Raw genomic sequence first — 15,958 nt, forward strand, 5'->3', positions numbered from 1 at the left:
ACGTCGCACTAGAGCTGCACAATGGGCTATTGGCGACGGTCTGGGAAACATCCCGGAGGATGATCCGAAGACATGCCATCACAATTTTGATCCTCTGCGGAGGGGATGGCACCCCCGCTTCGGTAGCCCGACGACCTGCACGCGAAGTCGAGCACTTTACGGTAGCACAGTTTAACGAGGACCAATACCGCACACCCTCGGTCCCTACTCAGACTGATCCAAGTGGTCACCCACCCGCACTCTGCCCGTAGCCAGTGATGCTTGACTTCGGTGATCTGCTAGGAACGGTGTCTTAACGATCAGTCCACTGCGGGACCTTTCTTGATTTAAACAATGAATAATAGTATAATACTACTAAGCCGCGGTGGCTCAGGGGATAGAGCGTTCGTCTGCCATTGATTTAGCACAGGTTCAAATCTCAGGTACTGGTTGGCTCGAATTCTGCTCCCGTTTCACACTAACTACAGAGCTGACCTAAAATATCTTCTGTGGTAGACGGATCATTGTTTAGGATCCTCTTGTCATCAGGCTAATCGTGGCATCTTTTCGTGGTTTTCCCTTCCATGTAACGCAAATGCGGCAAGTTCCATCGAAGAGACCTACATCTAGGAAGGCTAGTTGTTCCAATGTTTGATCCAGGAGCTCCTTTGTCTTCTGGGTTGGATTCAAATTCGCAAGGCCATGGAGTTGTGGACAATGATAGTCGTAAACTCAGAAATGGGTCAGCTGTTCAATGTCCGTTAAAAAAATAAAATAACGCGGGAAATCGCATCGACATATTAACTCGCGAGATCATAATCTTGTAGATACAAAATACCACCGATCTGAATGTTACGCAGTCAAAAATATCGAACGAGAATAGGTATTTACTGAAATATTTTGTACATTCAAATTTTTGCCCACTCGATATTTTTTGTAAAAATCATAGTTGAAGTAACTTCCAGTGTTTGGGGGCTGTCATACATTCTAGAATTCGAGTAGCCCACTGCTTTGATGAAACGTCTAAAAAACAAATTATCTAAGAATATCTTATTAAAATCGATTTCCAATTAATGTAAAAAACAAAACAAAAACTTAGTAATATTTCCCAAGAAACTATTAATTGAACTTGAAGGTTACGGTAGAGAAAAAGAATCATCGGATAAGCATCTTTGTAAGAAGATGAGCTATAAATTAACTGCCAATTTCGAACTATGGTATTTGGGGGCCCCTTTGTTAACATGGGAGGGAGGGCGTCTCTATCTTCCTGATAAGGATAGCAACCGCGGCTTCCTCTTATGATGTAGATTAGATAAAATGGATCATTACTTCATGATCCCAACTACTCTTTCATCTGAATATGGGTGCGTCCTGCATACATTAGAATATTAACTTTAAAAAATAAAATAAAAAATAGGACAAAATCTCCAGGATATTAGATTATCTAATGTTATTCAATAATCGGAAAAATATCTTTTGATGATCTCAACTATTGACGTGATAACTTTGTGTTTTATATTTGGTATATCGTTTTAGAATTACAACATTAATTAAACATGAAAAAATAGATAATAAATACCATTGATTGAATATTGTTAAACCTCATCTAAATATTTTTTTTTTAAATAAATTATTCAAAACTAGTAAATTTTAATTTTTAGCTAAATATTTCAAACTAGTTTTTTTAGGTCTCTCTATGCAGTTTACACATGAAACCAAATCGATAAGATTGCTAAATTTTTATTTAAACGCAAATAAATAAATATATATATATATGACTAAAAAATAATTAAACTTTATTGAAATTTGATTTCTATATGAAAATCTGGCCCAAGTTTGCAAACATAGCTCTGGTTTAAATTTATCTGGGCACAAATTTGCAAACATTGAGAATTTCTTTGATTTTGGATAATTTTCTGCTAGGTGGAAAATTTTCGCCACATTGGCGATTTTTTTAAAAGTTTAGTAACTAATACAATATTTAATATAATTGTCCGGTCCTAAATCCTTATTTTCCTTGGCTGAAGAGCTTTGAAAATACTGTAAACCCTTACTGAGTGCTGGTTTTATATTAAACTCACTTATTTTTGGTTTTGCTTGATTAAAATTTTGGCTTAATTTTTTCTGGCCTTTGACGCAGAATTGTTCTAAAAGTTGAGCTAAGTTTCTCCACATAAGTCAGAATGTTAATGAACGTGAAGTTGATTAAGTACGGCGCCGTATCGCACGTAGAACTTGTTGAAATATAATTCTTTATCTTCTACGTTTTTCACATAACTTAGATTTATTATTTGTTTACGTATTTTATTGTAGCCGTGATATATTTTTGTTTTGTGTACCTGGCAACTTCGATGCCAAATTAATTTGTTTATGTTCTACATGGCTTCGTGCCTATCTTTGTGTTAAGTACGAAATGTATAGCGCAAGAATTGAAATCTTTATGAAAGAATCTTTGCGTAAGAATATAGAATGTGTCACTTACTAGACGGTCTTGTCTTATTCGACATAGAATGGAAAGAACAGTAGCGAACGTAAACAAATGCCATGTTTGACAACCAATCAGGATCGATATACCCATACTACGTCACTTGCAGGTATTCCATTAGAGTAGCAGAAAAAAGAACAGATATAAGGTGCACCGTTGTTCCAATTGCGTCAAAAGGGTTAATTGAGCTCGGATCAGATTCTCCGACAGCTGTTCCTGTCGTTCGCGTAATGGGGAGCCCCCTAATTCCCAGAAAGCATGTAAACTTAGGGCAACCTTTTTATTGTCACGAAAATGTTTGTACCAAAAACCTTTTTTCAATATCGCAAAAATATTGCAGTTTCAAACCTTTCATCCTAGAAGGATTAAAAATCATTTCTTAAAGCTCCATAATGACGTATTACCTGACGTCACACTAGCAATAGGATCAAATTGCATTGTCCATTAAAATTTCGTGACAAGGTGGATTTTAGCTGAGCATGCAAGACGTTGCGAAAAGAAACCTTATAATTTCCTAGATTTAAGATTATTTTCACAATGAAACTAGTTTTATTTAAGGATTTTTTCACGCTTGAAAATCCTAAGTCAAACTCGATTTAAGGTTTTTATATTGAAGGTTGTTTTCAGAGGTTTTGGATGAGGGTAATGTGCGTAGAATAGAGCAGATTCTCACAGATATCGTTTTAAGGTTAGAAGGTTTACACGTAAACCGCACAATAAACCTTTTTAGGTTTACATTTAGTCCCGCAGTGAACTGATCGTTAAGACACGGTTCCAAACACATCACCGAAGTCAAGCATCACTGCCTGCGGGTCAGTGTGCGGGTGGGTGACCACTTGGATCAGTTTGCGTAGGGACCGAGGGTGTGCGGTATGGGTCCTCGTTAAACTGTTCTACCGTAAAGTGCTCGACTTCGCGTGCAGGTCGTCGGACTACCGAAGCGGGGGTGCCATCCCCTCTGCAGAGGATCAAAATTGTGATGGCATGTCTTCGGATCATCCTCAGGGATGTTTCCCAGACCGTCGCCAATAGCCCATTGGGCAGCTCTAGTGCGACGTAAATGAACAAATCAAAATCAATCAATCAGGTTTACATTAAAAGGTTTTTGCTGTGTGAAAATAAACCTTATTTTGCAATATGGGAATTGCTTTAATAAATTGAAATATTTTAAAAACCGTGAGTGAAATTATCACTTTGAAATTCAGTTTTTTATATAAAATATTCCGGCTGTGTCCTTGCCCCTCTTTCTTTTTTTTTCCAACTCTTTACCAATGTATAAAAGAGGTAAAAAAAGTGAAGAAGCGTTGGTGTCAGGAAGTGAAGCATCCAACGCAACCACTGCAACTGCCCACGAATCTTTTTTCGAAAACCACAAATTTATAGCTGCGCGTATTTTATAGAAGTGTCGCGTCCTATTCCTTGAGGCAAGTATCGGTGAAAGTGTTCTGATTAAACCGAGACTTTAAACCATGTTTTATTCATTGGGGAATGGCTGGAGACGTGAATAAGTGCCGATATTTAGTATAAAATATGTTCCACAAGGTCACAGTTGAAGGTAGGTTAGTGAGGCAAATTCTAATAATTCATCGGCAGGTCCTTAATACCGGATTTAACTTTTTAAAAATTTATTTTTTAAAATCGTATTTTGAAATTGTTGTTTATAGGCTAAAATATTTCAGATATGAGTAAGCATCTTAATGTTACATATAAATGAGCAATTTATTCACAAATAGTCACGTAATATATTTTAAAATTAAATTATAATTCTTCAATATAAATAAATTTATAGTGAATACGTTGGTTAGTGAGGCAAATTTGCAATAATTCATCGATTGTTTATTCATCGAAATTTTTTTCATGTTTATTATTATTTTTTGTTGTTGCTTTAGTTGGAATAATTGATTGACGGTTCATTAGTGAGTTCGTGTCGCAAAATAATCCAAAACTGCGAAAATTCGGGGGTTGGAGTGTGATAGTGAACAGGAGACTTTTAGTATGAGTTAAAACTGTATGATACTGTGTTACAATGTCAGGGCTGATTGTGCTCCGGAAAAATCCGGATTTGTGGAATTTTCGCTAACAGTGATCCGGAAGTTTCCGGAGATCGAAGGTTCAGACGTTTCTAAAAAACATTGATCACATAAGTTTCCGGAAATCAAATTTTCAAATGTGGAACTTAAAAACACTGTTTATTTTATTTGTTTGTATGGGAGAGCCAGAGAGAAACTTTATAAGCTTATATTCATGATTAATATTCATTTTTTATCAGTAAATAGTTGTTATAGTCATAAACTCAAGAAAGAAAGACGTATTTGTAAATTTTAATTACTTCTCCAGGTCATCATAGGTATGTGTAAATGGTGTAGGTCTGTGTAAAATTTTAAATATATTTTAAGTGAACTAAGAAATATTGAGAAAAAGGAAGAAAAAAAACTTTTTTAAATTTTTTTTTAACTTAAGATATTTTCCGGAATTTCGACTTTGGCTCACAATTACCCCTGCTGTATGAATGTATAGTTTCAGATATTTAAAAAACATGAGATATTTAAAAAAAAACATTCTGAAACAGATTCATTAAAAAAAGCGTTCTGATATAGATACATTAAAAAAAAGTTCCAAGATGGATAAAGACAAAATGTCTTGATACATAAAAACCTTTCAGAGATAAAAAACAAACAAAATGTCTTGAGCAAGATACATAATGAGATACAAGAAACGTTCTGAAATCGATAGATATAATAAAAACGTCCTGAGATAGACACATAAAGAAGTCCTAAGATAGACACATAAATAAAAGCGTAACTTCACCTGACATCCAGGAACCTAGAAGTTATGAATTTTTTTATAGATCCCTGGTTATAGGTACTATTAATTGGCCGTGTCAGTTATATAAATAACATGGTCCAGAGAGAATCCTTTTGATTGATTGAAAGAAAAAATGAAAGTAAGAATTCCCTCTTTTTTGGTAAATCTTTTCACTTCAAATCTTTTTAAAGTATAGAAATAAAGCTCTGTAGGGTTTATTTTGATCATTTTAATGAGGAAAATGGTTCAGACAAAAGTTGTCAATTATTTTTTCTTCTATTGGAATCAAGAAATTTAAGAAATAAAAAAAAATTTGAAACAGTTAAGTTGATAGTGTTTAAAAATCATGTCAATTTTTTTCTTTAAAGGAACTTTCTTTAACTTTTAAGAAATTACTTTTTTTATATATTATTTAATGTACATTTTACAATTGAAAGTCATATTTTTATTGAAACTTATATTCATAAAATTTTTATTTGGACCCAAACACAGTTTTATTCCATTCAAATATCCAACTTTCTTGAAATAAAATTCCCTACCATAAAGGGAAAATATCTGATACTTCTGATTTATTCATACAAGATGGCTTTTGAACGATTTACATCGTCTGACGATAAAAGAAAAAAAGAAAAACTATGCAGACTGGCAATGTAGTTCCTGTTTTAAATCAATGGATGTTGTCAAGACTATGGCCATTTTGCATTTTGTTTTTCTCCCGTAATTCGATTTCTGGATTTATGGCACTCTTTTCATTTTTTGCTTGTGAAAAATGGCATTGCGGTTCGGGGTTGAATTCTTTTCTTTTGTTTCTGTTGGGCAGCAAATATCCGACCTTCAGATTGACCTTGAATCAATGTAAGCAAACCCAAGATTAATGCACGCGTCTGAATGATTTGTTTACTATGGATTTGAGTGAAATTAAGTTTGAATATCTATAAATTAATTGTATTGAATAATTCTAAGTTTTATTTTTATCCTATTTAAGCAATAAATCGGTTTTAATTGAATTATTTTTAGAGAAATGAGAATTTTGTTGCTTTTTTGAAGTGGATTGCAATTGCTTTTTAAGGATAAAAAAATCCGATATTTTTGCGTTGGTTTTCACCAACGTGAACCGTTTTTTTTTAACCATTGTCTTAGAACACTAAAATCGCTACTGTATTGATGAAAATAACAAGTTTCACTCGTTTCCTTAGTTCCTCGTTTCTAAAGTTAAGCCAATTAGCATACTTTATATCGCCATTTAATCAACAAATATAATGTTTACAAAATTTCGTCAACTTTTCAACCAGCTTAAGATCGTGAATTTCAACTGCAGTTTTTTTACAACTTTCACACTAAAAGCAGACATAAAAAAGAATAGAGAAGAAATTGTTTAAATTTAAAACCTACGTTTATGAAGTGACTAAAAAAAGGGAAATGTTTTTTTTCTATCATCAGACCAAAAACACATCATTTGCGTAGTTAACTGAGTGATCACTGAACATTCCCCTCACGTCTTTCGAAAGTGATACGTCCTACATTTTCCGGTTTAGATTTTACTAAAATAAAACTTTTTAGTCTTCGATAAAAACGAAGTTTTTAAAATTTTCATTTTATTCTTATAAAATATAACTATAAAATTATGAGCATTTTGTATGATGGTATATTCTGAAATATTTTTTTAATTTAAAGTTTATATTATGTAATAATTGTTTATCGGAATGTTTTTACTTTAATAAGTAGTAAAATCCGTGTAATATTGCTTAATATTTTACTAACACTTTCTACCGGATAAAGACTTCATGTTAGCTTGAAACAGGGAAGGTCAGAGCGAACCAGATGTCAATGGAGGTCAAGGTAAAAAGAATTTCAATCTTGCTAAATTATGATAAAATTTAAATATGACATGATTTTTAAACATCCTTTTTCTTGTAAGACTTCTTTTACTTGTAGAGATTTACATAAAAATTAAAAAAATGCTTTTTAATTACTTCGTATGTGATCAATCGTATCTTTTTAATTAATTCGTATGTGTGTGTACGTTTTGCATATCTATAGGGAAAAAAATTTTCGAATAAAATTAACCTGTATTAATTGCTAGAAAATCTGGTTGTTGTAAACATGAGTTATTTAGTTTTCAGATTCATATTTACAGTTAAACAACAATATTTAATTTAATCCTAGTATGCGTTACACGGCTGATTTGGCACCATTGGCGATTTATGGTAGGGAGATAAACTTTGCAATCTACAGGCGCAAATTTGGCGAGATTTGCTGGTTTTTCATTTTTATGTTTTCTTTATAGTCTATATATATGTATTAGCCTTAACATACATAGGAAAAAAAAGCATAAAAAATCGTAACCTGAATTTTAATTTTCTATGGTTTTTCCTACACTAATTCCTGGCGACAATTGTTAGAACGTCATTCGGTGTTGGCGACATTTTTCAAAACCGCGACAAGTGGCGACTTAAATTAAATAAACAACCGGCCACTTTTATCCATCGCTTTAAAAAAAAAATCGTTTTGTGATAAATGTATATCAATGTAGACACTAGAAATTAATTAATGTCATTAAATTGTCAAAAACAGAATTTTGAATTGTCACCATTCAAAATTTTGATCTTTCAAAATCTATCAATTTGTGATGCAAAGATTCACGTTGAAGGAGAATTTTTTTTTTTTTTTTTTTTTTTTTTTTTTTTTTTTTTTTTTTTTTACAATTCACATATTTCAAAGTTGTAATGTATACATTAAATGTATTTTGCCTCCTCAAATGTTTTTACATAAAGTTCTTTAAAGTCAGTATATTTTAACTAAATTTTGTGCATATTTATATTATTTTAATTGTTGTATCAACTATTTATAGCAGTAAATTATTTATAATATGAAATTTTTTTGAGAAAAAAAAAATTTACTCCACATAAAGGAGAGATTTGCATGAAGCTGCTATTGAGGGCATATCGATATCGGTCACCGACTCATTAGGTTTGAGGAAGAAGAGCTGGCTACTAACTGAAAATTTAAATGTTCAAATCGAGTTGTCGGAAAACCGGAAATTTTATAGAATATTTGTCAAAACAAAAGGCTAACTACAAAATAAATAAGAACAAAACAAAGTGTGTAGAAAACGATGTCGTCTTGACACAATTTCTTATCAAGTCTTAAATTAAAAAGCCAAACCCGAGTAATTAACCTCCTCTCAAACGTTCCACACAGTTTGATAAGAGTTCTCAGTTCATTAGCTTCTGCACTAAAACACCAGAATTTGGCTTTTAATTTATCCCGAAGTCGTTTAAAAGGATTTTTAGAACGAATATTATAAATCACCCAATGCATTTGGCGATAAAAATGGTGACGCCTTAAGTGTTTTTTGTAACCGAAGGAGTTATAATAATGGATTAACAAACTAGTTAACTCAACTGGTTTACGCACTTTCGTTTGATGAATGACGCTTAGAAATTTCAATTACTCTTAAACTTTTTTTCTTCCATTTCTCTTCTTAGATAATCGATATTTATTAGCTATATTACAATATTTGAGACAGTATACGTCATATTTTCAAATTATTTAGTTAAGACGTCTTGCAAAGTATTTATCTGGAAATGATAATAAGGAACAATTCGACATTAAAATGTCTCATCGCGAAAAAAAATTCAGCATATTACTATAGTGCCAAAAGCTCTCGATTTTTATTATTAATTAATATATATATATTTTTTTTTGTATCTGAAACTCAAGTCATTCACAATTTTTTTCTTAAAGAAATTCATGAGATAAAAGAGTTAGATTAGAGTAGAAAATTTGTTTACTCTTTCACTGAGTGAAAACTGATTTCTTAATTTCTGTTGATTGATAACCCATCATAATTTTACTATTTCATATGCTTCATTTTTTATACACTCTTTTCTAACTAATTGGTATCTGCCTATTAAATTGAAATGCATCACTTGTTGAAATTCTGATTAATAATAATATATAAAAAAAGAACTTTCTAAAATGCTTATCAAGTGATTTATCAAGCGAAACTATGCTGTCGTTGATTGCACTAATAAAATAATTGCATTATTTCATTAGAAATTATCATATTATAATTGCTGTTCATAAAAAAAATCTTTAAGTTTAGTTATTTGCATTGTTTAAACGAATAAAAAATTTATAAAACCATTGTTATTAGCTTTTCTTAAATTAGAATAGCGTAGTATTATATTTTTTAATTTTAATTGTGGTCGTTAAATTAGTTTAAATTCTTCTTAAATAACACAATTTAATTGTTATTATTATTATTTTTGAAAGAAAAATAAGATTTTGGTATGAATTTTCACCATGAGAACTTTGAATTTCATTTTCTTTCAAAAACAAAATAATTGTTTGTTTTTCTTTCTTTTTTTTTTCTTCTTTTTTTTTCGAAGGAAGTTCGTTTTGCAAAGATTTTGAATGATTTACTGAAGAAATTTAATGCAGCTTTTTATTATCTTCTGATATCTGTCTGATATATGGAGAGAAAAATGACGCTGCAATTGTTCAATATTTTTAATGCATATGTAAAATGAGAAAAAAAATTTATGGTTCTAAATCATTTATCGTTTATAAATCGGATTTTGGTGTTATTCAACCATTTTGATTAGGCGGAAGCACTCCACACATGCTAATAAAATTGTCGTAAGTATGAATTAAGTAACAACAAAATCGGACATTAAAATGTCTTTTTTGAATAAACATAAACTCTTTTTTTGACTGATCAGGGGTCTGTTAACGGACCCTTCACAAAATATCTTTTCACAAAAACGGACCCTTCACAAAATATCTTTTCACAAAAACGGATCCTTCACAAAGTATCTTTTCATAAAAACGGACCCTTCACAAAATAACTTTTCACAAAAACGGACCCTTCACAAAATATCTTTTCACAAAAACGGACCCTTCACAAAATATCTTTTCACAAAAACGGACCCTTCACAAAATATATTTTCACAAAAACGGACCCTTCACAAAATATCTTTTCACAAAAACGGACCCTTCACAAAATAATTTATTTTTTAATCGGACCCTTCACAGATTTGTTTATCTTCCATTTGTTAATCGAATAAACCCTTCCTGGGGGGGGGGGAGAGAAAGACGGTTTCAGACAAACTAGGTTTCCCTAAGTTTAAATTCCAAATGTAGTATTCTAAGAAAATATTTCTCCTTTTACAAGCATCGTGTGCAGTTTCTTATTAATATTAAGTCATAATTTGTTTTGTAAATAAAAAACTGATCAATTTATATTTATTCATAAAATTAATTAATAGAATATTATGTAAATAAAAATTAATTTCTGGCAATTTTTTAAATTAAATATTATAAATTTAAGAACTGTTTAAGTTTACTTAATGCGTAACACATTAAAAGTGATACATTACTAAGTTGTGTTATTTAAAATACGTCAATTGAAATTATTAAAAATGTGAGTAATTTTGTTTCCATTATTCGTCCGAAATGAATATTCTGTGTTGAGCAGTATAGGTTAAATACCAAATATTTATATTGCATCTCTAATTTAGTAGCAGCAATTGTTGAGCAGAATCTTGTATCTATTTACAATTTAAAAACTTCTTGAAAAGGTTTTTAGCAATTTTTGCAATAACAGGACCCTATTTGCACAAATTCACAAAAGCAGGACTCTGGTTGAAAGAATGTGACTTAACGTTTATTTTATATTCACAAATTATGAATAGTTTTTTCACAATTTTACAAAAACAGGACCTTTCACAAAATGTCTGGACAGACCCCTGCTGATTAGTATTTTTGGCGCTAAAAATGTGGGTGAAGAGGGTAGATAGTTGCCATCTGGAAATTATGGTTTCAACAGTTGCTTTGAGATAAACTGTGGCCGTAATATCTATTTTTACATGTTTAATCATTCACTGTTAGAAATTTCACGGACAAAATAATTAAATAACAATTTTTTTTAATACTATATTCAAGCAAAACAGTCTAATAACTGTAAATTTGGTGTTATTCAAACTATTAACCATGTGATAAACCGTTTTGTGACTTCTTTTACCTAATTCGGTTTATGCAACCAGAATTGTATCGTACCCACTAGGCCCACCTAATGAAGCCACTTAGTTCCTTGCAGCTGGTTATATATTATAGTCGCGAGAGGGTTAATCTGTCCATCTCATGGCTGGCAGAGAGGGAGTTAGAGTTCAAGCGTTGACAGCACAATATTTCCTATTGATAAACCACACAACCTAACTCCCAATTCCCATTTCCTAACAAAAAGCCTACCTCCAATGTCCAGTTAAATTTTTACTGTACGGTTTTTAAACCGCACAGTTGTAAATGGTTAAAAAACCGTGTAGTTTAGAATTCATTTCTTTTTAACCATACTAGTTATAAACTGTTTCAAAACCATAAAGGTATAAAATGTTCTTGGACGGACTGCAGAAAAAACTATTTTACCATAATTTTAGAATGAAAATTCTAACACTATTCAAAATTTAGAAAATTCCTAAAGTTGAATGAAGTCGGTTAATTAGTTCTTGAGGAATAAAAAAATTAAATTTTTTTGTTTTCCCCCATTTTGCTGAACTAAACAATTAGGAAGCAAAGTGGTCCAAAAAATACCGCTTGGGTATAATTTTCATAAGGAAATTTTTTTGCCGCACTGAGTTTAAATATAAATTGCTATTTACTTCTAACTCCAAACATCACCAGTCCTGAATTAAAGTAAGCGACGCCAAGTGCTCAACCCCTTTTATTTCCTATGTGTTTCCCAAAGTGTGGTACGCGTACCCCCAGGGGTACGAGAACAGTTTAGCGGGGGTACTCGTTATGTGAAATATCTTGCAACAAACGAAAATTACAAAAACTTTTATTTAAAAACAAAGCTAGCCATGAAAATTTACGATTACGTATTTTTCTATTGGCTATTTTTGCAGAGTTAACAGTTAATAATCACTGGTATCAACAGCCAGTTGTGATTTTTAACTTTTGTGTAATTTTTTATAGTAAAAAATGCATTCATTTTTTTATTAGTGGTACACAGCGTTACGAAAAATTTAGAAAGGGTACACAAAAGTCATAAGTTTGGGAAACACTGTGATGACGATAAATGATATAGCTTTATGTAATAAATAAAATTTAAATTCATCATGATTCTTTTAAAAGAATAAGTTATTTTATCTGAAAAACACAATTATTTGATAGCGAATTTTTTTTTTGTTCCAATTATCCGGCATTATTTCAAAGGCATGTCGTGATTAGTTAAGCTATTTCTCATTTTTAAAAGAATTAAATTACTATCTTGAGTTGTTTTTCGTATTTTTTTAAACCCACTCTGATGAGATCAAATCTTAATTTTTTATCCATATGTTCTTTATTAAAGTCGTGCAATTACCATTTTTGGTTATTTATCGACTTAGAAATCTCCATAACAGAGCGTGGGATATATGATATGTTATACTATAATGAGATGGAATCTAGGCGACGCTTTTACTTTATTTCGGATGGAAAACACGCGTTCGTAATGATGATTATTATGAATATTTAACTTCTCTACTCTCTTTTCATTTCACAATTATGCTTATTTTGAAGATTCATGACGATTTTTATTATTCTTTTCTACAACTGTCTGTTTCTAAGAAGAAAAAATGAAGTATTTACATCTATTCTTTTTGTCAGAATTATGAAAAATTAGGTTTTACGGTTTATATACTTCGTAGAAAAATTTTATTTGATAACGAATGTGGAAGAGGATACCCAGTTTTTGAGTGTACGACTGTCGCTGTTCAACTTTGTAGCCGTGTAATTTTAAACCAAACCCAGACGACAAGGAAGCTCTCGGATCAAATGAATGAGATCAACACGCATCTGTATTATATGGAGATGGAAAACTATGAAGATTTTACATGGTTTTCCCGACTTTAAGGGGATTCTAGCCCACGGTCCGTCTACCATTGAGTATATTTAACGCAACACTGTGGTCGATGCTACTCTAATGCAGAATTCATATCGATTAGCCATCGTTTGCACTCGAACCTGGCTCACCTCATTGGGTTGCCAATGCTCTGTCCTTTCTAGGTTGGTTCCACCTTGGTTCTTCGTAGGTTGATTGAAAAATCTTCGATTTTGTAAAATGCCATTGTCAGTTAATGCGAAACTAATTAGAAAAAAATCTTCAGTATTTTTTTAGTTAACCCAATTAATGTTTAGGCCTATATCAGTGAGCCTATTTACCTTTCGGCAATTAAGATAATATACGATCCATTGCTTAATTAACTTTATTTATTTTAAATGGTTCCAATGAGCTCACTGTACTGCAGGCTTAGTGCAATGAATCGTGTGAAATTAAGGATTTTTAATAAATTTTCAATAAAATTATTAAGTTAATATTCAAACTAGCTTCAACTCTTTATTCAAAGTGTCGGTAGATGACTAAGCTCATTGGAATCTGCCAAAATAAACTCAGGTTGAGTAATTCTTAACATATATCTTAGTCTTTACGCATATGGGTTGTTTGTAATAAGCCTAAACGTTTGATTACAAAACACAGGAGTAAATATGGTATTTTTTTACTAGAATGATTGAATTTTTTTAAGAGCAGCATACATGGAATTTTTGAATTGTTATAGTTTAATATCCCAAAAATTATTTTTCTTTCAAAATTGCTTCATTTTGTTTAAGTTATTGAGATGAACGATTCATCCAAATTTCAGAAAATTAATTGGGAATCGCTTTTTGTACTATTTTCTCAAATCAATTGTTTTAATGAAAATACCACTGTAATAACAGGACTCATTACAATAATAACACTTTTTATCAATCGCGTTAGAATTTTAAACACTACGAATATTTTTCATTACTTGGAAGAAATATAGACTACTTATTTGAACTTTATAGTTATCTGAAGAACTAATAGAAGAATAAGAATAACTGAGAGCTAATAGAGTTCTTTGGAGCTTTATAGATTTAAGTTTAAGTTCTAAATTATATTTCAAACACTCATTAAATAAGTGATAGCATCATAGGCTAAATTCCCCTCCTCCGCCCCTAGTCGAAGTTAAACGCCGTACGATTTCTTTCAAATGATTAATTAGAAAATTTTTTTATACTATAACATTTAATTTCTCACCATAATCCTTGAAATATTAATCGGAAATATAATTAATTGATCAATTATTATATTATAATTGTTCCTGTCGACAACTATAATTAATTATGTATCATAATTACAAACTTAAATTGTTTTTGCCCGTGGTACATTTAAGTAACCGATTTTTTTCTAAGACTTAGATTTCAACTTATTTAAACTTGCTATGTTTAATTATATCCCATTCCATTTATCAACTGTCGATTTGCGAGATAAAATAGTATAAATATTCATTCATTATTTAAAAGTTTTTTTCAATGAATATCGTTGCAGTTTTAGAATAAATGCCTTTTAAATTGCTTTTATCAATAATTTATTTATTTTTAATTTATTTTGAATGGATGCTTTTTAAATGCGTTAATTTTCATGTAGTACTGATTAAGTAAAAGAAAATCGGTATATTCTATAAGAATAATTAATTTTAAACATAAAAAATAAAGTAAATTTACGAAAACGATTGAAAGTTATTTCTGTCATAGCTTTGTAAAGTGATTCAAAATATGTGAAGACATCAAAATATTTGGTAAAAAAGTGATTTTTTTTTGCATTCTTCTTAAAATGAAAAGGCTGCACTTATTAATTATTTTTTAATGAAAAGGTTTATCACAAGAAAAGAAATCAAACAGTTTTCAAAATCGAACAAATTTCTTGAACTGAAAAAAAATATTTTTAATGTTACAGGGATTTCATGCCTCTGCGGTCAAAAAAAGTGTCTTCAGTATTACAGAATTATCAATTTTTTGAGACTTTTAAATATTTTTTTCCTTACCGAACTAAAATAGATTAAGTCCAGAAATTTTAATTTTGGGATAATCAAAGTTAAAATTAATTCTGGTAGAATTTTTAGGCAAATTAAACCAACCTGGGCTTGGTTTCAAGGACTTGTTTCTCTGTAGCTCTGAAATACCATACTTTAACAATTATTAATACGTGTCATACTACGATTTTTTTTTTTTTTAAATTTTGGACTTAATCCATGTTTTTAACTGCTTCAGATGTTAAATTTTAAAATTTTGACATAAGTTGTCTCTGTCATGCCTCCATGTTGCGATGGCGCTGTCAGCAAATGTAGATGTTGTAAATAAAGGTCGAGAGTTCGCACGTAGCGGCTGGAAAGAAAAGACGTTCTTTTGTTGGTCTAATTATTTATTTGGACAGTATGATATCACAGCACGCTCTCTTTCGAGAACCAGAGCCAAAACATGGCCAGTAGACCTAGAGATGATTTATGTAAAGTTATGGATTACAATATTTAATTCTGTGTCTTGAGCGATAGTTTTGGTTTCGTTGGACAACGATCCCGATACAGCGGAAGTGCAATGGCGCTCCCCTTTTGAATAATAATAATTGAGTATGATTTAAGTTGTAGGGGTAAGTGGAATCTTCGATTAATTGTAATTTGTGATGCTTTTAGTTTACTATGTGTATTGCTTTAGAGGAGTTAGTTTACTTTGTTAATTAGTGTTTAGTGAAGAGAATTGCTTTCGATGAAAGCGTAGTGATTAGTTGATTGAGTTACTGATATTAAAGTGTAGTTCTTTTAATAACTAAATATAAAAATGGCACTTAAG

At 31.0% G+C, this 15,958-nt stretch overlaps 1 protein-coding gene across 22 annotated transcripts in view; it reads left to right on the plus strand.

Moving 5' to 3' along the window:
* The window catches only part of by (focal adhesion protein tensin), a 365,221-nt gene that overhangs the window by 100,591 nt on the left and 248,672 nt on the right, over positions 1 to 15,958 (plus strand). The window lies entirely within an intron of this gene.

Source organism: Parasteatoda tepidariorum, chromosome 2 (genome assembly GCF_982258835.1).
Source record: "Parasteatoda tepidariorum strain Cologne lab strain chromosome 2, Ptep-v5.0, whole genome shotgun sequence".
Taxonomy (NCBI): Eukaryota; Metazoa; Arthropoda; class Arachnida; order Araneae; family Theridiidae; genus Parasteatoda; species Parasteatoda tepidariorum.